The sequence below is a fragment of the Chiloscyllium plagiosum genome, unplaced genomic scaffold (assembly GCF_037043375.1).
Source record: "Chiloscyllium plagiosum isolate Xiang-an unplaced genomic scaffold, Cpla_swu_hap1 HiC_scaffold_35, whole genome shotgun sequence".
NCBI lineage: Eukaryota > Metazoa > Chordata > Chondrichthyes > Orectolobiformes > Hemiscylliidae > Chiloscyllium > Chiloscyllium plagiosum.
Genome location: NW_028270173.1, coordinates 58,937,817 through 58,959,263, shown reverse-complemented (window position 1 = coordinate 58,959,263; position 21,447 = coordinate 58,937,817). Strand labels below are relative to the sequence as shown.

Sequence of the window (21,447 nt, the reverse complement as noted above, 5' to 3'; positions counted from 1 at the left end):
GTTATCCAGTTTTCCCAGCAGGTCATTCAATTGGCAAATGTTGTTTTCAGAATCCCAAAAGAGCCTATAATCTCTTTAAAAAGGGCCAAGATAGCAGACGATAACATATCCCTCCCAGATCGTCTCAACACCTTCTATGCTCGCTTTGAGGAGAATTTCGGTGGAGAGGTAACACCTGTTCCGACAAGTCCTAATGAACCTATCCCAACAGTCACTGCATCAGAGGTCAGATCAGTTTTCCTTCGTGCGAATCCAAGGAGAGCGTTGGGACCAGATGGAGTACCAGGCCGTGCACTCAGGGCATGCACAGACCAACTGGCAGAGGTCTTCTTGGACATCTTCAACCTCACCCTGCAGCAGGATACTGTCCCTGCCTGTTTCAAGAGGGCTAACATCATCCCTGTGCCTAAGAAGTTTCATGCAGCATGTCTCAATGACTACTGCCCTGTGGTCCTAACTTTGGTGGTCATGAAGTGCTTTGAAAAGCTGGTCATTGCATTCATCAACTCCAGCTTCCCCACTACTGTTTGACCCACTCTAATTTGCCTATCGGACCAACAGATCCACGTCAGATGCCACATCACTTGCCCTTCACTCCTCCCTGGAACATCTTGACACCAAGAACAGCTACCTAAGAATCCTACTCATTGACTATAGTTCAGCCTTCAACACTGTTTTTCCCTCGAGACTGATTACTAAACTTAGTGATCTCAGACTGAGCCCCACTCTCTGCAACTGGATCCTCACTTTCCTGACCCACAGGCCACAATCAGTGAAGACTGGGGACAATATTTCATCCTCACTAACACTCAACACTGGAGCCCTCCAGGGGTGCTTACTCAGTCCCCTACTGTACTCACTGTATACCCATCGCCAAATACCAGACTAATGCCATTTACAAGTTTGCTGATCACATCACCACAGTCATTGAATCTCAGATGGCAACGAAACAGACTACAGACAGGGAGGTGGAAGACCTTGAAAAATGGTGCATTGAGAACAACCTAGCTCTCAATGTCGGCAAAACCAAGGAACTCATTATCTCGGTGCATACCAGGACTGCGTTAAAGTGTGCATCATGCCCCTCTTGCCCATGTGGTCAATGCCATGGGCTGCAAGGGTCAGTGAGTGTAGGTGGGCTCTTGGGCAAATGATGCGGCCATCAGGGTGTCTGAGCAGCTGTAGGGAAGGAGACTGTGTGGTCCCAATGCGGGGCCCAACTCTCCTTTTCCTGCGATGGAGAAGCCTGTTGGGCATCTCACACTGTCTCCATAGGGTCAGGCAGTACTGGGGCCTTCCCTATTCTGGGGACGGCAGGGGGTGAGTGGTGGGGGTCAGTGCAGCCTCCCAGGCTGCTGGGTCAGCTGAGGCATTCTCGAGGGTGACACGGTCAGTGCCAGAGGTATGAGCAGCTCATTTCATAATGGCTAGGGCGGAGGGTAAGAGGACCGCTTCCAGGAGGTTAGAGATCAGCGCAGTGTGTTGTAGTGGCCCCCCTGCTGACGTGATGAAGCCTCTCTGTTTCCAAAATAGGCTAAAATCATGGACGACTCTGAAGGCCTATCTAGAGTCAGTATCAATGTTTGCTGTGTGACCTTTTGCAATGATGCAAGCCCCAGTGACCACAAACAGCTCCGCAGCCTGTGCTGATGTGCCATCTGGCAGTGCAGCTGACTCTAGGACTGTGAAAGGGGAACAGACGGCATAGCCTGCCAGTGTACAGTGGTCTGAGGGCCTGACGGAGGACCCCCAGCCCAGTGATTTTATAACGCCCCAGTCATTTTATAACAACGCCCCCAGCCCAATGTTTATGTAACACCCCAGTCATTTTATAACAACACCCACCAGTTATTTTATAACAACCCACTCAGCCCAGTGTTTATATAACATACCACAATCATTTTATAACACCTCCCCAGCCCAGTGTTTATAAACTACATCCCAGTCATTTTATAACAACAGCCCCAATCCCAGTGTTTGTATAGCACCCCCCAGTCATTTTATAACAACCCTCCCAGCCCAGTGTTTATGTAACACCCCCAGTCATTTTCTAACAACCTCTCCAGCCCAGTGTTTATGTAACATTCCCGTCATTTTATAACAACCCACACAGCCCACTGTTTATATAACATTACCCAGTCATTTTATAACAACCCTCCCAGCCCAGTGTTTACGTAACACTCCCAGTCATTTTATAACAACACCCCAGCCCAGTATTTATATAACACACCCCAGTCATTTTATAATAACCCCCTCAGCCCAGTGTTTATATAACATACCTCAATCATTTTATAACACCTCCCCAGCCCAGTGTTTATAAACCACATCCCAGTCATTTTATAACAACCCCCTCAGCCCAGTGTTTATATAATATACTCCAGTTATTTAAAACAACCCCCTCAGCCCAGTGTTTATATAATATACTCTAGTCATTTTATAACATCACCCCAGCCCAGTGTTTATAAAACACACCCCAGTCATTTTGTAACAACCCCCTCAGCCCAGCGTTTATAAACCACACACCAGTCATTTTATAACAACAACCCCAGCCCAGTGTTCATATAACTCCCCTGGTCATTTTATAACAACAGCCCCAATCATTTTATAACAACGCCCCCAGCCCAATGTTTATGTAACACCCCCAGTCATTTTATAACAACACCAGCGGGGCTGTCACAGGACCGCTGCTCCCAGTTACCTCTCCTTTAACCTGGAGCAGGTGGTGAAGAATCAGTGGACAGAGCTGAATATAATCTATCGAATAAATTGTTGAAAGAGGCATTTTGAGCAATACTGGATGGAATAGGCAGGCAGTAAATCGAGGGAAATGGAGCAAATGCGGGGGGGGGGGAGGGATATTTGGTTATTTGAAGGGCTTGTTCCTTTTATGAAAAGCTTTGAAGAGAGCGGTTTATTGCAAGATGAAGTAAGACGTGGGCATATCTGTCAATTTGGGTGAAAGTGAATTGAATACAGAAAGCCGTACGAAGCACAAGTTACCGGTATCTATTGAAAGATCTGTTTTTTGCTTGTATTTCAGGGGAGAGCGCGAACGCAGTCCCCCACGACCACAAATTTTGCAGTCGAGTATCCCGCATTTGGGGACATCGCAGGCGTCAGCACACCCGAAGTGCAATGGGATAGCCTCGTCCTGGGAGAACCTTTTTTTTATATTTCAAAATATACTTTATTCATAGAAATAAATCTTTGGTACTTGTACAATTTGTCATGTCGTTCATAAATATATACATTGCATGTCGTAAAGAACAGATTGAATTACTCGAATTTACAGTTATCCTATTTACAGTTCCTTTTATTAACCATCCAGTCTCTTATTATTTAGCTGTGGCTTCAGCGGAACCCACCTACTGAGTGGGTGCCCTGTTATACGATAGCAAAGGAAACTTCTTTAACCCCCAGTTTATGGGGTTACCATTGTCCATTTGACTGTCCTGTCTCTGGGGTAGCTGTCTGCATCCCCATGGTGAGCACGAACTGCTGGACCTTCGCTGGGCTGAGGTAGCTATCCAGCTCCTCACTGGGGTCATTTACCCGCTCTGGAGTCATTGAGCCAAGGCAAGGGTCCGCACCATCCAGTTCTGTGTCTGACAATGGGACTGTCAGAGGATCACAGCTCTTAGTTACCTGTAGTTGTGGGACAGTGGGTACCCCCTGGTTCTCACTGGGTGGAGGGTGGACTTCAGGGGGTCTGTTGTTTCCTGGTTGGGAGGAAATGCCCTCCTCTTTATCTACGGCGCTCTGTCTCTTCTTCTGGTGGTGATGACGTTCTTTGCACCCGTCTTCCCCATCCGAAGAGCTGTCCGTCCCTCCCTCGTGCAGCTGTCTTTTTCCCCTTTGCTGGGAGGCTTTGGGGGCCTGGCTGGATTTTCTCTTCCTGTTTTTAACAGGTATCCACTCCTCTGCCTGCTCGATTACCTCCTCCTCCACTGCTTCCATCTGCCCAGCTAGAGCTAGGATCAGCTGCTGTATCTCTCCGCTGGCTGCCGCCTCCTCTACTCCAGCCTGCTCTTCTTTCTGGGTGCCACCAGACTCTGTTTCCCTGCTGTCTAGGTGGACGTTACTGGTCTTTGGGGGTCCACGGCTCGCATTGCCATCTCCAGCCATCTGTGCGTAAGTGGGGACCCCCGTCTTGGGCAGGTCTTGTACATGTGGCCCGCCTCTCCGCACAGGTTGCAGCTCTTTTCTTCCTGACAGTCCTTAGTCAGGTGACCCTCCTGTTTGCAGTTCCTGCAGATGGTCACTTTGCAATCCGTCAGCACATGTCCCGACTTCCCGCAGGTTCGGCACACTTTCGGCTGCCCTGCATATGTCAGGTAGCCTCTGCTCCCTCCAATTGCGAAGCTCGAGGGTGGGTGGAGAATGTTCCCATTGTCATCGACCCTCAGAGTTACCCTGACCTGCCGCTTACTGGTCCAGATCCCAAAGGGGTCGATCACATCGGTGGCTTCTCCCTCAACTTGGACGTACCTTCCCAGGAAGTTCAGGACATCAGCCGCTGGACCATAGAGGTTGTACATATGGATTGTAACAACCCGACTCCTCTGTGCAGGAAGCACACACAATGGGGTTGCCGACAAGATGGAGAACAGCGGCTCCCCTTTCTTCTCCTTGAAGACCTTCAGGAGCTGTTCGCACTGCTTCACATTTCTGAAGGTCACATCAAAGTAGCCTGCCCCAGGGAAATCCTGCAGGCAGTACACGTCCGCTGCAGCGAACCCACAGCATCCCAGCAATACCTTCTTAATAAACAGGATGCGATCCACCAGCGTACGACCCTCTACCTTCTTCACAGTCACCCGGACTGTGTTTCGAACTCCCTGCCCAGGGCTGCGGACAGCTGATGAGGTCATAGCTCAGATTGGCTGGACCTCCTTAGATATCGTGGTATCTCCCCTGCCAGGCATTTTGAACAATACTGGATGGAATAGGCAGGCAGTAAATAGAGGGAAATGGAGCAAATGCGGGGGGGATATTTGGTTATTTGAAGGGTTTGTTCCTTTTATGAAAAGCTTTGAAGAGAGCGGTTTATTGCAAGATGAAGTTAGACGTGCGGCATATCTGTCAATTAGGGTGAAACCGAATTGAATATAGAAAGCCGTACGAAGCACAAGTTACCGTTATCTATGGAAAGATCTGTTTTTGGCTTGTATTTCAGGGGAGAGCGCGAACGCAGTCCCCCACTACCACAAATTTTGCAGTCGAGTATCCCGCATTTGGGGACATCGCAGGCGTCAGCACACCCGAAGTGCAATGGGATAGCCTCGTCCTGGGAGAACCACCTTGGTGATCATGGTATCTTCCCCTGCCAGGTAAGTATGCTTAATACTCCCACTCGCTCAAACCCAATAACAGCCCATACCTTTTACACTCATACTAACTGCGTTTTCGAAAATCGAAAACTCACCTGCCTGAGGTTCCCTGTCTATCCAACAGCGCAATTTCTCACCTGGATCACAGAACATCCGGAAAGACTCATGTTTCACTGAATACAACACTCACTGGGCGACGTGAGAAGTTGCGCTAATTTGCATTTCGCCCTTAAACGGAAATGCTCCGCCCTTCCTTGCCCTGCCCCCTTCACACTGCCTCCTCTTTCACCAAAACAAAGCCCCAGAAATCTCTCATACACTGGAAGCACTCTGTTATCAAACACTATTTACAGTGAGATGAACGCGAATAAAAGCAATTTTTAAGCTTTGCTGGTGAAACTTGAAAGATATTTTGAAATCACTTTTTCCTAATCCCTCCAAATTGAACAAATCTTCTTTTGTGAAACTGCAGCTTTGCAATCTTCCCCCCTCTGTGTTCCACCGTGCAAATCAATCACTTCAGGAGACCTCACGGTTAAGATTAAAGGTGCCAGGAACAAGGAAATATTTCTCAACGCTGTTTGGATGTGACATTAAACTGACAGCACCACCTTTTCTGGATGCACATTCCACGTTTTCAACACCCTCTGTTGTTTCGAAAAACAGTCGCCGGTGATTCAAATGTAAATATTATTTTCATATGTCTTTGATTTACTTGCTTCCTTATGCTAATAATGAAACGTGTTTTACCATGACACGTGGTTATTATGGTTGAAGTACAAGATTAGATTCCCTACAGTGTGGAAACAGACCCTTCAGCCCAACAAGTCCACACAGACCCTTGGAAGAGGAATCCACCCAGAACCATGGATAAAAGCAAATTACTGCGGATGCTGGAATCTGAAACCAAAAGAGAAAATGCTGGAAAATCTCAGCAGGTCTGGCAGCATCTGTAAGGAGAGAAAAGAGCTGACGTTTAGAGTCTAACTGACCCTTTGTCAAAGCTAAAAAAAAAAGGGAGAAATAGGGAGGTATTTATACTAGGAGAAAGTGAGGTCTGCAGATGCTGGAGATCAGAGATGGATATGTGTTGCTGGAAAAGCGCAGCAGGTCAGGCAGCATCTAGGGAACAGGAGAATCGACGTTTCGGGCATTAGCCCTGATGAAGGGTTAGTCCCGAAACATTGACTTCTCCACCTCCTGATGCTGCCTGGCTTGCTGTGTACTTCCAGCCTCCTGTCAAATAAAGCAACTCAGATCAGACGGGTTCCCTCACACACTCCAGAGAGAACATTAGCACCAAGAATCAGAAACCTTGGGAGCAGGAAGAACGGCCTGATCTTCAGTTTGACCCAGTATAATGGGGTAGTATAAACCTCTTTATCAGCCTATGAAAATGCAATCTTGCACAAATAAGACATGCCTTTTGTTTGTTTGTTGATAAGAGTAAAACTCTAATGTCTTTTGGTCTCCTTGTTAAGCTTCTGTACCCTGCATTTGTGATAAAATATATGTATATATGATTGTCTCTCTTTCTCTCACTCCCCACTCTCTCGTCACCTTTTTCCTCTCCTCTTCCCCCTTTGCTACTCTTCTCCCTGTTTTCCATTTTGCTTCTGCTTCACCCATCCCCCATATATTTTATCATATAGCACTGGCTTCAGCCTTGGTCATTCACAGCTCCTAATCTCCCAATAATCTCTCTATGCACTGTCATTATCACCTCTTTATTGCTACCTTTGCTTCTGGAGCCATGACTCACCTTCTCTCTCCTAGCCTAGTATAAATACCTGATGGATATGTGTTGCTGGAAAAGCGCAGCAGGTCAGGCAGCATCTAGGGAACAGGAGAATCGACGTTTCGGGCATTAGCCCTTCTTCAGGACTGGGCTTTTAACTAGTTATCTGGGTCAGCTCTGAGTGCTGTTGGGCAGCAACGGTTTGATGTAAGAATGTAATTAGCATAAATTGATGTTAATTGACATTCTACCTCGGGAAAACTGTTACAAAAGACAGTGTTGGATATTGTAATTTCCCTATTGACTGAGCGGACCCTAGGAGCCGAACTGTCTCAATTGCAGTTCGACTGAAACTCAGATCTACTGTTCCACCCGAAACCTTGCAGCATTGTCCTGCCAACACCTATTCAATCAATCAAGTTGAATGGCGTGTATATCTGCCTGACTTGATCCAAGTGAATGCTGCAAGCTTCCTGCCTTCATACCGCAGTTCCCACTGTCCTATTAAAACCTATTCCATATCATCAATCAGGGTAACAGGTGTGTAGACCTGTTGGTCTGGCCTGATCCAACTTCAGTTATCCAGTTTTCCCAGCAGGTCATTCAATTGGCAAATGTTGTTTTCAGAATCCCAAAAGAGCCTATAATCTCTTTAAAAAGGGCCAAGATAGCAGACGATAACATATCCCTCCCAGATCGTCTCAACACCTTCTATGCTCGCTTTGAGGAGAATTTCGGTGGAGAGGTAACACCTGTTCCGACAAGTCCTAATGAACCTATCCCAACAGTCACTGCATCAGAGGTCAGATCAGTTTTCCTTCGTGCGAATCCAAGGAGAGCGTTGGGACCAGATGGAGTACCAGGCCGTGCACTCAGGGCATGCACAGACCAACTGGCAGAGGTCTTCTTGGACATCTTCAACCTCACCCTGCAGCAGGATACTGTCCCTGCCTGTTTCAAGAGGGCTAACATCATCCCTGTGCCTAAGAAGTTTCATGCAGCATGTCTCAATGACTACTGCCCTGTGGTCCTAACTTTGGTGGTCATGAAGTGCTTTGAAAAGCTGGTCATTGCATTCATCAACTCCAGCTTCCCCACTACTGTTTGACCCACTCTAATTTGCCTATCGGACCAACAGATCCACGTCAGATGCCACATCACTTGCCCTTCACTCCTCCCTGGAACATCTTGACACCAAGAACAGCTACCTAAGAATCCTACTCATTGACTATAGTTCAGCCTTCAACACTGTTTTTCCCTCGAGACTGATTACTAAACTTAGTGATCTCAGACTGAGCCCCACTCTCTGCAACTGGATCCTCACTTTCCTGACCCACAGGCCACAATCAGTGAAGACTGGGGACAATATTTCATCCTCACTAACACTCAACACTGGAGCCCTCCAGGGGTGCTTACTCAGTCCCCTACTGTACTCACTGTATACCCATCGCCAAATACCAGACTAATGCCATTTACAAGTTTGCTGATCACATCACCACAGTCATTGAATCTCAGATGGCAACGAAACAGACTACAGACAGGGAGGTGGAAGACCTTGAAAAATGGTGCATTGAGAACAACCTAGCTCTCAATGTCGGCAAAACCAAGGAACTCATTATCTCGGTGCATACCAGGACTGCGTTAAAGTGTGCATCATGCCCCTCTTGCCCATGTGGTCAATGCCATGGGCTGCAAGGGTCAGTGAGTGTAGGTGGGCTCTTGGGCAAATGATGCGGCCATCAGGGTGTCTGAGCAGCTGTAGGGAAGGAGACTGTGTGGTCCCAATGCGGGGCCCAACTCTCCTTTTCCTGCGATGGAGAAGCCTGTTGGGCATCTCACACTGTCTCCATAGGGTCAGGCAGTACTGGGGCCTTCCCTATTCTGGGGACGGCAGGGGGTGAGTGGTGGGGGTCAGTGCAGCCTCCCAGGCTGCTGGGTCAGCTGAGGCATTCTCGAGGGTGACACGGTCAGTGCCAGAGGTATGAGCAGCTCATTTCATAATGGCTAGGGCGGAGGGTAAGAGGACCGCTTCCAGGAGGTTAGAGATCAGCGCAGTGTGTTGTAGTGGCCCCCCTGCTGACGTGATGAAGCCTCTCTGTTTCCAAAATAGGCTAAAATCATGGACGACTCTGAAGGCCTATCTAGAGTCAGTATCAATGTTTGCTGTGTGACCTTTTGCAATGATGCAAGCCCCAGTGACCACAAACAGCTCCGCAGCCTGTGCTGATGTGCCATCTGGCAGTGCAGCTGACTCTAGGACTGTGAAAGGGGAACAGACGGCATAGCCTGCCAGTGTACAGTGGTCTGAGGGCCTGACGGAGGACCCCCAGCCCAGTGATTTTATAACGCCCCAGTCATTTTATAACAACGCCCCCAGCCCAATGTTTATGTAACACCCCAGTCATTTTATAACAACACCCACCAGTTATTTTATAACAACCCACTCAGCCCAGTGTTTATATAACATACCACAATCATTTTATAACACCTCCCCAGCCCAGTGTTTATAAACTACATCCCAGTCATTTTATAACAACAGCCCCAATCCCAGTGTTTGTATAGCACCCCCCAGTCATTTTATAACAACCCTCCCAGCCCAGTGTTTATGTAACACCCCCAGTCATTTTCTAACAACCTCTCCAGCCCAGTGTTTATGTAACATTCCCGTCATTTTATAACAACCCACACAGCCCACTGTTTATATAACATTACCCAGTCATTTTATAACAACCCTCCCAGCCCAGTGTTTACGTAACACTCCCAGTCATTTTATAACAACACCCCAGCCCAGTATTTATATAACACACCCCAGTCATTTTATAATAACCCCCTCAGCCCAGTGTTTATATAACATACCTCAATCATTTTATAACACCTCCCCAGCCCAGTGTTTATAAACCACATCCCAGTCATTTTATAACAACCCCCTCAGCCCAGTGTTTATATAATATACTCCAGTTATTTAAAACAACCCCCTCAGCCCAGTGTTTATATAATATACTCTAGTCATTTTATAACATCACCCCAGCCCAGTGTTTATAAAACACACCCCAGTCATTTTGTAACAACCCCCTCAGCCCAGCGTTTATAAACCACACACCAGTCATTTTATAACAACAACCCCAGCCCAGTGTTCATATAACTCCCCTGGTCATTTTATAACAACAGCCCCAATCATTTTATAACAACGCCCCCAGCCCAATGTTTATGTAACACCCCCAGTCATTTTATAACAACACCAGCGGGGCTGTCACAGGACCGCTGCTCCCAGTTACCTCTCCTTTAACCTGGAGCAGGTGGTGAAGAATCAGTGGACAGAGCTGAATATAATCTATCGAATAAATTGTTGAAAGAGGCATTTTGAGCAATACTGGATGGAATAGGCAGGCAGTAAATCGAGGGAAATGGAGCAAATGCGGGGGGGGGGGGGAGGGATATTTGGTTATTTGAAGGGCTTGTTCCTTTTATGAAAAGCTTTGAAGAGAGCGGTTTATTGCAAGATGAAGTAAGACGTGGGCATATCTGTCAATTTGGGTGAAAGTGAATTGAATACAGAAAGCCGTACGAAGCACAAGTTACCGGTATCTATTGAAAGATCTGTTTTTTGCTTGTATTTCAGGGGAGAGCGCGAACGCAGTCCCCCACGACCACAAATTTTGCAGTCGAGTATCCCGCATTTGGGGACATCGCAGGCGTCAGCACACCCGAAGTGCAATGGGATAGCCTCGTCCTGGGAGAACCTTTTTTTTATATTTCAAAATATACTTTATTCATAGAAATAAATCTTTGGTACTTGTACAATTTGTCATGTCGTTCATAAATATATACATTGCATGTCGTAAAGAACAGATTGAATTACTCGAATTTACAGTTATCCTATTTACAGTTCCTTTTATTAACCATCCAGTCTCTTATTATTTAGCTGTGGCTTCAGCGGAACCCACCTACTGAGTGGGTGCCCTGTTATACGATAGCAAAGGAAACTTCTTTAACCCCCAGTTTATGGGGTTACCATTGTCCATTTGACTGTCCTGTCTCTGGGGTAGCTGTCTGCATCCCCATGGTGAGCACGAACTGCTGGACCTTCGCTGGGCTGAGGTAGCTATCCAGCTCCTCACTGGGGTCATTTACCCGCTCTGGAGTCATTGAGCCAAGGCAAGGGTCCGCACCATCCAGTTCTGTGTCTGACAATGGGACTGTCAGAGGATCACAGCTCTTAGTTACCTGTAGTTGTGGGACAGTGGGTACCCCCTGGTTCTCACTGGGTGGAGGGTGGACTTCAGGGGGTCTGTTGTTTCCTGGTTGGGAGGAAATGCCCTCCTCTTTATCTACGGCGCTCTGTCTCTTCTTCTGGTGGTGATGACGTTCTTTGCACCCGTCTTCCCCATCCGAAGAGCTGTCCGTCCCTCCCTCGTGCAGCTGTCTTTTTCCCCTTTGCTGGGAGGCTTTGGGGGCCTGGCTGGATTTTCTCTTCCTGTTTTTAACAGGTATCCACTCCTCTGCCTGCTCGATTACCTCCTCCTCCACTGCTTCCATCTGCCCAGCTAGAGCTAGGATCAGCTGCTGTATCTCTCCGCTGGCTGCCGCCTCCTCTACTCCAGCCTGCTCTTCTTTCTGGGTGCCACCAGACTCTGTTTCCCTGCTGTCTAGGTGGACGTTACTGGTCTTTGGGGGTCCACGGCTCGCATTGCCATCTCCAGCCATCTGTGCGTAAGTGGGGACCCCCGTCTTGGGCAGGTCTTGTACATGTGGCCCGCCTCTCCGCACAGGTTGCAGCTCTTTTCTTCCTGACAGTCCTTAGTCAGGTGACCCTCCTGTTTGCAGTTCCTGCAGATGGTCACTTTGCAATCCGTCAGCACATGTCCCGACTTCCCGCAGGTTCGGCACACTTTCGGCTGCCCTGCATATGTCAGGTAGCCTCTGCTCCCTCCAATTGCGAAGCTCGAGGGTGGGTGGAGAATGTTCCCATTGTCATCGACCCTCAGAGTTCCCCTGACCTGCCGCTTACTGGTCCAGATCCCAAAGGGGTCGATCACATCGGTGGCTTCTCCCTCAACTTGGACGTACCTTCCCAGGAAGTTCAGGACATCAGCCGCTGGACCATAGAGGTTGTACATATGGATTGTAACAACCCGACTCCTCTGTGCAGGAAGCACACACAATGGGGTTGCCGACAAGATGGAGAACAGCGGCTCCCCTTTCTTCTCCTTGAAGACCTTCAGGAGCTGTTCGCACTGCTTCACATTTCTGAAGGTCACATCAAAGTAGCCTGCCCCAGGGAAATCCTGCAGGCAGTACACGTCCGCTGCAGCGAACCCACAGCATCCCAGCAATACCTTCTTAATAAACAGGATGCGATCCACCAGCGTACGACCCTCTACCTTCTTCACAGTCACCCGGACTGTGTTTCGAACTCCCTGCCCAGGGCTGCGGACAGCTGATGAGGTCATAGCTCAGATTGGCTGGACCTCCTTAGATATCGTGGTATCTCCCCTGCCAGGCATTTTGAACAATACTGGATGGAATAGGCAGGCAGTAAATAGAGGGAAATGGAGCAAATGCGGGGGGGATATTTGGTTATTTGAAGGGTTTGTTCCTTTTATGAAAAGCTTTGAAGAGAGCGGTTTATTGCAAGATGAAGTTAGACGTGCGGCATATCTGTCAATTAGGGTGAAACCGAATTGAATATAGAAAGCCGTACGAAGCACAAGTTACCGTTATCTATGGAAAGATCTGTTTTTGGCTTGTATTTCAGGGGAGAGCGCGAACGCAGTCCCCCACTACCACAAATTTTGCAGTCGAGTATCCCGCATTTGGGGACATCGCAGGCGTCAGCACACCCGAAGTGCAATGGGATAGCCTCGTCCTGGGAGAACCACCTTGGTGATCATGGTATCTTCCCCTGCCAGGTAAGTATGCTTAATACTCCCACTCGCTCAAACCCAATAACAGCCCATACCTTTTACACTCATACTAACTGCGTTTTCGAAAATCGAAAACTCACCTGCCTGAGGTTCCCTGTCTATCCAACAGCGCAATTTCTCACCTGGATCACAGAACATCCGGAAAGACTCATGTTTCACTGAATACAACACTCACTGGGCGACGTGAGAAGTTGCGCTAATTTGCATTTCGCCCTTAAACGGAAATGCTCCGCCCTTCCTTGCCCTGCCCCCTTCACACTGCCTCCTCTTTCACCAAAACAAAGCCCCAGAAATCTCTCATACACTGGAAGCACTCTGTTATCAAACACTATTTACAGTGAGATGAACGCGAATAAAAGCAATTTTTAAGCTTTGCTGGTGAAACTTGAAAGATATTTTGAAATCACTTTTTCCTAATCCCTCCAAATTGAACAAATCTTCTTTTGTGAAACTGCAGCTTTGCAATCTTCCCCCCTCTGTGTTCCACCGTGCAAATCAATCACTTCAGGAGACCTCACGGTTAAGATTAAAGGTGCCAGGAACAAGGAAATATTTCTCAACGCTGTTTGGATGTGACATTAAACTGACAGCACCACCTTTTCTGGATGCACATTCCACGTTTTCAACACCCTCTGTTGTTTCGAAAAACAGTCGCCGGTGATTCAAATGTAAATATTATTTTCATATGTCTTTGATTTACTTGCTTCCTTATGCTAATAATGAAACGTGTTTTACCATGACACGTGGTTATTATGGTTGAAGTACAAGATTAGATTCCCTACAGTGTGGAAACAGACCCTTCAGCCCAACAAGTCCACACAGACCCTTGGAAGAGGAATCCACCCAGAACCATGGATAAAAGCAAATTACTGCGGATGCTGGAATCTGAAACCAAAAGAGAAAATGCTGGAAAATCTCAGCAGGTCTGGCAGCATCTGTAAGGAGAGAAAAGAGCTGACGTTTAGAGTCTAACTGACCCTTTGTCAAAGCTAAAAAAAAAAGGGAGAAATAGGGAGGTATTTATACTAGGAGAAAGTGAGGTCTGCAGATGCTGGAGATCAGAGATGGATATGTGTTGCTGGAAAAGCGCAGCAGGTCAGGCAGCATCTAGGGAACAGGAGAATCGACGTTTCGGGCATTAGCCCTGATGAAGGGTTAGTCCCGAAACATTGACTTCTCCACCTCCTGATGCTGCCTGGCTTGCTGTGTACTTCCAGCCTCCTGTCAAATAAAGCAACTCAGATCAGACGGGTTCCCTCACACACTCCAGAGAGAACATTAGCACCAAGAATCAGAAACCTTGGGAGCAGGAAGAACGGCCTGATCTTCAGTTTGACCCAGTATAATGGGGTAGTATAAACCTCTTTATCAGCCTATGAAAATGCAATCTTGCACAAATAAGACATGCCTTTTGTTTGTTTGTTGATAAGAGTAAAACTCTAATGTCTTTTGGTCTCCTTGTTAAGCTTCTGTACCCTGCATTTGTGATAAAATATATGTATATATGATTGTCTCTCTTTCTCTCACTCCCCACTCTCTCGTCACCTTTTTCCTCTCCTCTTCCCCCTTTGCTACTCTTCTCCCTGTTTTCCATTTTGCTTCTGCTTCACCCATCCCCCATATATTTTATCATATAGCACTGGCTTCAGCCTTGGTCATTCACAGCTCCTAATCTCCCAATAATCTCTCTATGCACTGTCATTATCACCTCTTTATTGCTACCTTTGCTTCTGGAGCCATGACTCACCTTCTCTCTCCTAGCCTAGTATAAATACCTGATGGATATGTGTTGCTGGAAAAGCGCAGCAGGTCAGGCAGCATCTAGGGAACAGGAGAATCGACGTTTCGGGCATTAGCCCTTCTTCAGGACTGGGCTTTTAACTAGTTATCTGGGTCAGCTCTGAGTGCTGTTGGGCAGCAACGGTTTGATGTAAGAATGTAATTAGCATAAATTGATGTTAATTGACATTCTACCTCGGGAAAACTGTTACAAAAGACAGTGTTGGATATTGTAATTTCCCTATTGACTGAGCGGACCCTAGGAGCCGAACTGTCTCAATTGCAGTTCGACTGAAACTCAGATCTACTGTTCCACCCGAAACCTTGCAGCATTGTCCTGCCAACACCTATTCAATCAATCAAGTTGAATGGCGTGTATATCTGCCTGACTTGATCCAAGTGAATGCTGCAAGCTTCCTGCCTTCATACCGCAGTTCCCACTGTCCTATTAAAACCTATTCCATATCATCAATCAGGGTAACAGGTGTGTAGACCTGTTGGTCTGGCCTGATCCAACTTCAGTTATCCAGTTTTCCCAGCAGGTCATTCAATTGGCAAATGTTGTTTTCAGAATCCCAAAAGAGCCTATAATCTCTTTAAAAAGGGCCAAGATAGCAGACGATAACATATCCCTCCCAGATCGTCTCAACACCTTCTATGCTCGCTTTGAGGAGAATTTCGGTGGAGAGGTAACACCTGTTCCGACAAGTCCTAATGAACCTATCCCAACAGTCACTGCATCAGAGGTCAGATCAGTTTTCCTTCGTGCGAATCCAAGGAGAGCGTTGGGACCAGATGGAGTACCAGGCCGTGCACTCAGGGCATGCACAGACCAACTGGCAGAGGTCTTCTTGGACATCTTCAACCTCACCCTGCAGCAGGATACTGTCCCTGCCTGTTTCAAGAGGGCTAACATCATCCCTGTGCCTAAGAAGTTTCATGCAGCATGTCTCAATGACTACTGCCCTGTGGTCCTAACTTTGGTGGTCATGAAGTGCTTTGAAAAGCTGGTCATTGCATTCATCAACTCCAGCTTCCCCACTACTGTTTGACCCACTCTAATTTGCCTATCGGACCAACAGATCCACGTCAGATGCCACATCACTTGCCCTTCACTCCTCCCTGGAACATCTTGACACCAAGAACAGCTACCTAAGAATCCTACTCATTGACTATAGTTCAGCCTTCAACACTGTTTTTCCCTCGAGACTGATTACTAAACTTAGTGATCTCAGACTGAGCCCCACTCTCTGCAACTGGATCCTCACTTTCCTGACCCACAGGCCACAATCAGTGAAGACTGGGGACAATATTTCATCCTCACTAACACTCAACACTGGAGCCCTCCAGGGGTGCTTACTCAGTCCCCTACTGTACTCACTGTATACCCATCGCCAAATACCAGACTAATGCCATTTACAAGTTTGCTGATCACATCACCACAGTCATTGAATCTCAGATGGCAACGAAACAGACTACAGACAGGGAGGTGGAAGACCTTGAAAAATGGTGCATTGAGAACAACCTAGCTCTCAATGTCGGCAAAACCAAGGAACTCATTATCTCGGTGCATACCAGGACTGCGTTAAAGTGTGCATCATGCCCCTCTTGCCCATGTGGTCAATGCCATGGGCTGCAAGGGTCAGTGAGTGTAGGTGGGCTCTTGGGCAAATGATGCGGCCATCAGGGTGTCTGAGCAGCTGTAGGGAAGGAGACTGTGTGGTCCCAATGCGGGGCCCAACTCTCCTTTTCCTGCGATGGAGAAGCCTGTTGGGCATCTCACACTGTCTCCATAGGGTCAGGCAGTACTGGGGCCTTCCCTATTCTGGGGACGGCAGGGGGTGAGTGGTGGGGGTCAGTGCAGCCTCCCAGGCTGCTGGGTCAGCTGAGGCATTCTCGAGGGTGACACGGTCAGTGCCAGAGGTATGAGCAGCTCATTTCATAATGGCTAGGGCAGAGGGTAAGAGGACCGCTTCCAGGAGGTTAGAGATCAGCGCAGTGTGTTCTAGTGGCCCCCCTGCTGACGTGATGAAGCCTCTCTGTTTCCAAAATAGGCTAAAATCATGGACGACTCTGAAGGCCTATCTAGAGTCAGTATCAATGTTTGCTGTGTGACCTTTTGCAATGATGCAAGCCCCAGTGACCACAAACAGCTCCGCAGCCTGTGCTGATGTGCCATCTGGCAGTGCAGCTGACTCTAGGACTGTGAAAGGGGAACAGACGGCATAGCCTGCCAGTGTACAGTGGTCTGAGGGCCTGAAGGAGGACCCCCAGCCCAGTGATTTTATAACGCCCCAGTCATTTTATAACAACGCCCCCAGCCCAATGTTTATGTAACACCCCAGTCATTTTATAACAACACCCACCAGTTATTTTATAACAACCCACTCAGCCCAGTGTTTATATAACATACCACAATCATTTTATAACACCTCCCCAGCCCAGTGTTTATAAACTACATCCCAGTCATTTTATAACAACAGCCCCAATCCCAGTGTTTGTATAGCACCCCCCAGTCATTTTATAACAACCCTCCCAGCCCAGTGTTTATGTAACACCCCCAGTCATTTTCTAACAACCTCTCCAGCCCAGTGTTTATGTAACATTCCCGTCATTTTATAACAACCCACACAGCCCACTGTTTATATAACATTACCCAGTCATTTTATAACAACCCTCCCAGCCCAGTGTTTACGTAACACTCCCAGTCATTTTATAACAACACCCCAGCCCAGTATTTATATAACACACCCCAGTCATTTTATAATAACCCCCTCAGCCCAGTGTTTATATAACATACCTCAATCATTTTATAACACCTCCCCAGCCCAGTGTTTATAAACCACATCCCAGTCATTTTATAACAACCCCCTCAGCCCAGTGCTTATATAATATACTCCAGTTATTTAAAACAACCCCCTCAGCCCAGTGTTTATATAATATACTCTAGTCATTTTATAACATCACCCCAGCCCAGTGTTTATAAAACACACCCCAGTCATTTTGTAACAACCCCCTCAGCCCAGCGTTTATAAACCACACACCAGTCATTTTATAACAACAACCCCAGCCCAGTGTTCATATAACTCCCCTGGTCATTTTATAACAACAGCCCCAATCATTTTATAACAACGCCCCCAGCCCAATGTTTATGTAACACCCCCAGTCATTTTATAACAACACCAGCGGGGCTGTCACAGGACCGCTGCTCCCAGTTACCTCTCCTTTAACCTGGAGCAGGTGGTGAAGAATCAGTGGACAGAGCTGAATATAATCTATCGAATAAATTGTTGAAAGAGGCATTTTGAGCAATACTGGATGGAATAGGCAGGCAGTAAATCGAGGGAAATGGAGCAAATGCGGGGGGGGGGGGGGGGGGAGGGATATTTGGTTATTTGAAGGGCTTGTTCCTTTTATGAAAAGCTTTGAAGAGAGCGGTTTATTGCAAGATGAAGTAAGACGTGGGCATATCTGTCAATTTGGGTGAAAGTGAATTGAATACAGAAAGCCGTACGAAGCACAAGTTACCGGTATCTATTGAAAGATCTGTTTTTTGCTTGTATTTCAGGGGAGAGCGCGAACGCAGTCCCCCACGACCACAAATTTTGCAGTCGAGTATCCCGCATTTGGGGACATCGCAGGCGTCAGCACACCCGAAGTGCAATGGGATAGCCTCGTCCTGGGAGAACCTTTTTTTTATATTTCAAAATATACTTTATTCATAGAAATAAATCTTTGGTACTTGTACAATTTGTCATGTCGTTCATAAATATATACATTGCATGTCGTAAAGAACAGATTGAATTACTCGAATTTACAGTTATCCTATTTACAGTTCCTTTTATTAACCATCCAGTCTCTTATTATTTAGCTGTGGCTTCAGCGGAACCCACCTACTGAGTGGGTGCCCTGTTATACGATAGCAAAGGAAACTTCTTTAACCCCCAGTTTATGGGGTTACCATTGTCCATTTGACTGTCCTGTCTCTGGGGTAGCTGTCTGCATCCCCATGGTGAGCACGAACTGCTGGACCTTCGCTGGGCTGAGGTAGCTATCCAGCTCCTCACTGGGGTCATTTACCCGCTCTGGAGTCATTGAGCCAAGGCAAGGGTCCGCACCATCCAGTTCTGTGTCTGACAATGGGACTGTCAGAGGATCACAGCTCTCAGTTACCTGTAGTTGTGGGACAGTGGGTACCCCCTGGTTCTCACTGGGTGGAGGGTGGACTTCAGGGGGTCTGTTGTTTCCTGGTTGGGAGGAAATGCCCTCCTCTTTATCTACGGCGCTCTGTCTCTTCTTCTGGTGGTGATGACGTTCTTTGCACCCGTCTTCCCCATCCGAAGAGCTGTCCGTCCCTCCCTCGTGCAGCTGTCTTTTTCCCCTTTGCTGGGAGGCTTTGGGGGCCTGGCTGGATTTTCTCTTCCTGTTTTTAACAGGTATCCACTCCTCTGCCTGCTCGATTACCTCCTCCTCCATTGCTTCCATCTGCCCAGCTAGAGCTAGGATCAGCTGCTGTATCTCTCCGCTGGCTGCCGCCTCCTCTACTCCAGCCTGCTCTTCTTTCTGGGTGCCACCAGACTCTGTTTCCCTGCTGTCTAGGTGGACGTTACTGGTCTTTGGGGGTCCACGGCTCGCATTGCCATCTCCAGCCATCTGTGCGTAAGTGGGGACCCCCGTCTTGGGCAGGTCTTGTACATGTGGCCCGCCTCTCCGCACAGGTTGCAGCTCTTTTCTTCCTGACAGTCCTTAGTCAGATGACCCTCCTGTTTGCAGTTCCTGCAGATGGTCACTTTGCAATCCGTCAGCACATGTCCCGACTTCCCGCAGGTTCGGCACACTTTCGGCTGCCCTGCATATGTCAGGTAGCCTCTGCTCCCTCCAATTGCGAAGCTCGAGGGTGGGTGGAGAATGTTCCCATTGTCATCGACCCTCAGAGTTCCCCTGACCTGCCGCTTACTGGTCCAGATCCCAAAGGGGTCGATCACATCGGTGGCTTCTCCCTCAACTTGGACGTACCTTCCCAGGAAGTTCAGGACATCAGCCGCTGGACCATAGGGGTTGTACATATGGATTGTAACAACCCGACTCCTCTGTGCAGGAAGCACACACAATGGGGTTGCCGACAAGATGGAGAACAGCGGCTCCCCTTTCTTCTCCTTGAAGACCTTCAGGAGCTGTTCGCACTGCTTCACATTTCTGAAGGTCACATCAAAGTAGCCTGCCCCAGGGAAATCCTGCAGGCAGTACACGTCCGCTGCAGCGAACCCACAGCATCCCAGCAATACCTTCTTAATAAACAGGATGCGATCCACCAGCGTACGACCCTCTACCTTCTTCACAGTCACCCGGACTGTGTTTCGAACTCCCTGCCCAGGGCTGCGGACAGCTGATGAGGTCATAGCTCAGATTGGCTGGACCTCCTTAGATATCGTGGTATCTCCCCTGCCAGGCATTTTGAACAATACTGGATGGAATAGGCAGGCAGTAAATAGAGGGAAATGGAGCAAATGCGGGGGGGATATTTGGTTATTTGAAGGGTTTGTTCCTTTTATGAAAAGCTTTGAAGAGAGCGGTTTATTGCAAGATGAAGTTAGACGTGCGGCATATCTGTCAATTAGGGTGAAACCGAATTGAATACAGAAAGCCGTACGAAGCACAAATTACCGTTATCCATGGAAAGATCTGTTTTTGGCTTGTATTTCAGGGGAGAGCGCGAACGCAGTCCCCCACTACCACAAATTTTGCAGTCGAGTATCCCGCATTTGGGGACATCGCAGGCGTCAGCACACCCGAAGTGCAATGGGATAGCCTCGTCCTGGGAGAACCACCTTGGTGATCATGGTATCTTCCCCTGCCAGGTAAGTATGCTTAATATTCCCACTCGCTCAAACCCAATAACAGCCCATACCTTTTACACTCATACTAACTGCGTTTTCGAAAATCGAAAACTCACCTGCCTGAGGTTCCCTGTCTATCCAACAGCGCAATTTCTCACCTGGATCACAGAACATCCGGAAAGACTCATGTTTCACTGAATACAACACTCACTGGGCGACGTGAGAAGTTGCGCTAATTTGCATTTCGCCCTTAAACGGAAATGCTCCGCCCTTCCTTGCCCTGCCCCCTTCACACTGCCTCCTCTTTCACCAAAACAAAGCCCCAGAAATCTCTCATACACTGGAAGCACTCTGTTATCAAACACTATTTACAGTGAGATGAACGCGAATAAAAGCAATTTTTAAGCTTTGCTGGTGAAACTTGAAAGATATTTTGAAATCACTTTTTCCTAATCCCTACAAATTGAACAAATCTTCTTTTGTGAAACTGCAGCTTTGCAATCTTCCCCCCTCTGTGTTCCACCGTGCAAATCAATCACTTCAGGAGACCTCACGGTTAAGATTAAAGGTGCCAGGAACAAGGAAATATTTCTCAACGCTGTTTGGATGTGACATTAAACTGACAGCACCACCTTTTCTGGATGCACATTCCACGTTTTCAACACCCTCTGTTGTTTCGAAAAACAGTCGCCGGTGATTCAAATGTAAATATTATTTTCATATGTCTTTGATTTACTTGCTTCCTTATGCTAATAATGAAACGTGTTTTACCATGACACGTGGTTATTATGGTTGAAGTACAAGATTAGATTCCCTACAGTGTGGAAACAGACCCTTCA

The 21,447-nt window shown here is 47.6% G+C and overlaps 6 non-coding genes across 6 annotated transcripts; all 6 read right to left on the bottom strand.

Annotated features, from left to right (window-relative positions):
- Window positions 1-3,037: 3,037 nt before the first annotated feature.
- LOC148140990 (U1 spliceosomal RNA) lies at window positions 3,038-3,203 on the bottom strand. Its single transcript, XR_015753172.1, has one exon. It is a non-coding gene; the product is annotated as a U1 spliceosomal RNA (small nuclear RNA).
- Window positions 3,204-5,173: 1,970 nt separating this feature from the next.
- Window positions 5,174-5,338, bottom strand: LOC148140989 (U1 spliceosomal RNA). The gene has a single exon (XR_015753186.1). It is a non-coding gene; the product is annotated as a U1 spliceosomal RNA (small nuclear RNA).
- A 5,346-nt stretch (window positions 5,339-10,684) lies between these two features.
- LOC148140988 (U1 spliceosomal RNA) lies at window positions 10,685-10,850 on the bottom strand. The gene has a single exon (XR_015753171.1). It is a non-coding gene; the product is annotated as a U1 spliceosomal RNA (small nuclear RNA).
- A 1,970-nt stretch (window positions 10,851-12,820) lies between these two features.
- Window positions 12,821-12,985, bottom strand: LOC148140987 (U1 spliceosomal RNA). Its single transcript, XR_015753185.1, has one exon. It is a non-coding gene; the product is annotated as a U1 spliceosomal RNA (small nuclear RNA).
- A 5,351-nt stretch (window positions 12,986-18,336) lies between these two features.
- On the bottom strand, window positions 18,337-18,502 carry LOC148140986 (U1 spliceosomal RNA). Its single transcript, XR_015753170.1, has one exon. It is a non-coding gene; the product is annotated as a U1 spliceosomal RNA (small nuclear RNA).
- Window positions 18,503-20,472: 1,970 nt separating this feature from the next.
- On the bottom strand, window positions 20,473-20,637 carry LOC148140985 (U1 spliceosomal RNA). The gene has a single exon (XR_015753184.1). It is a non-coding gene; the product is annotated as a U1 spliceosomal RNA (small nuclear RNA).
- Window positions 20,638-21,447: the final 810 nt, after the last annotated feature.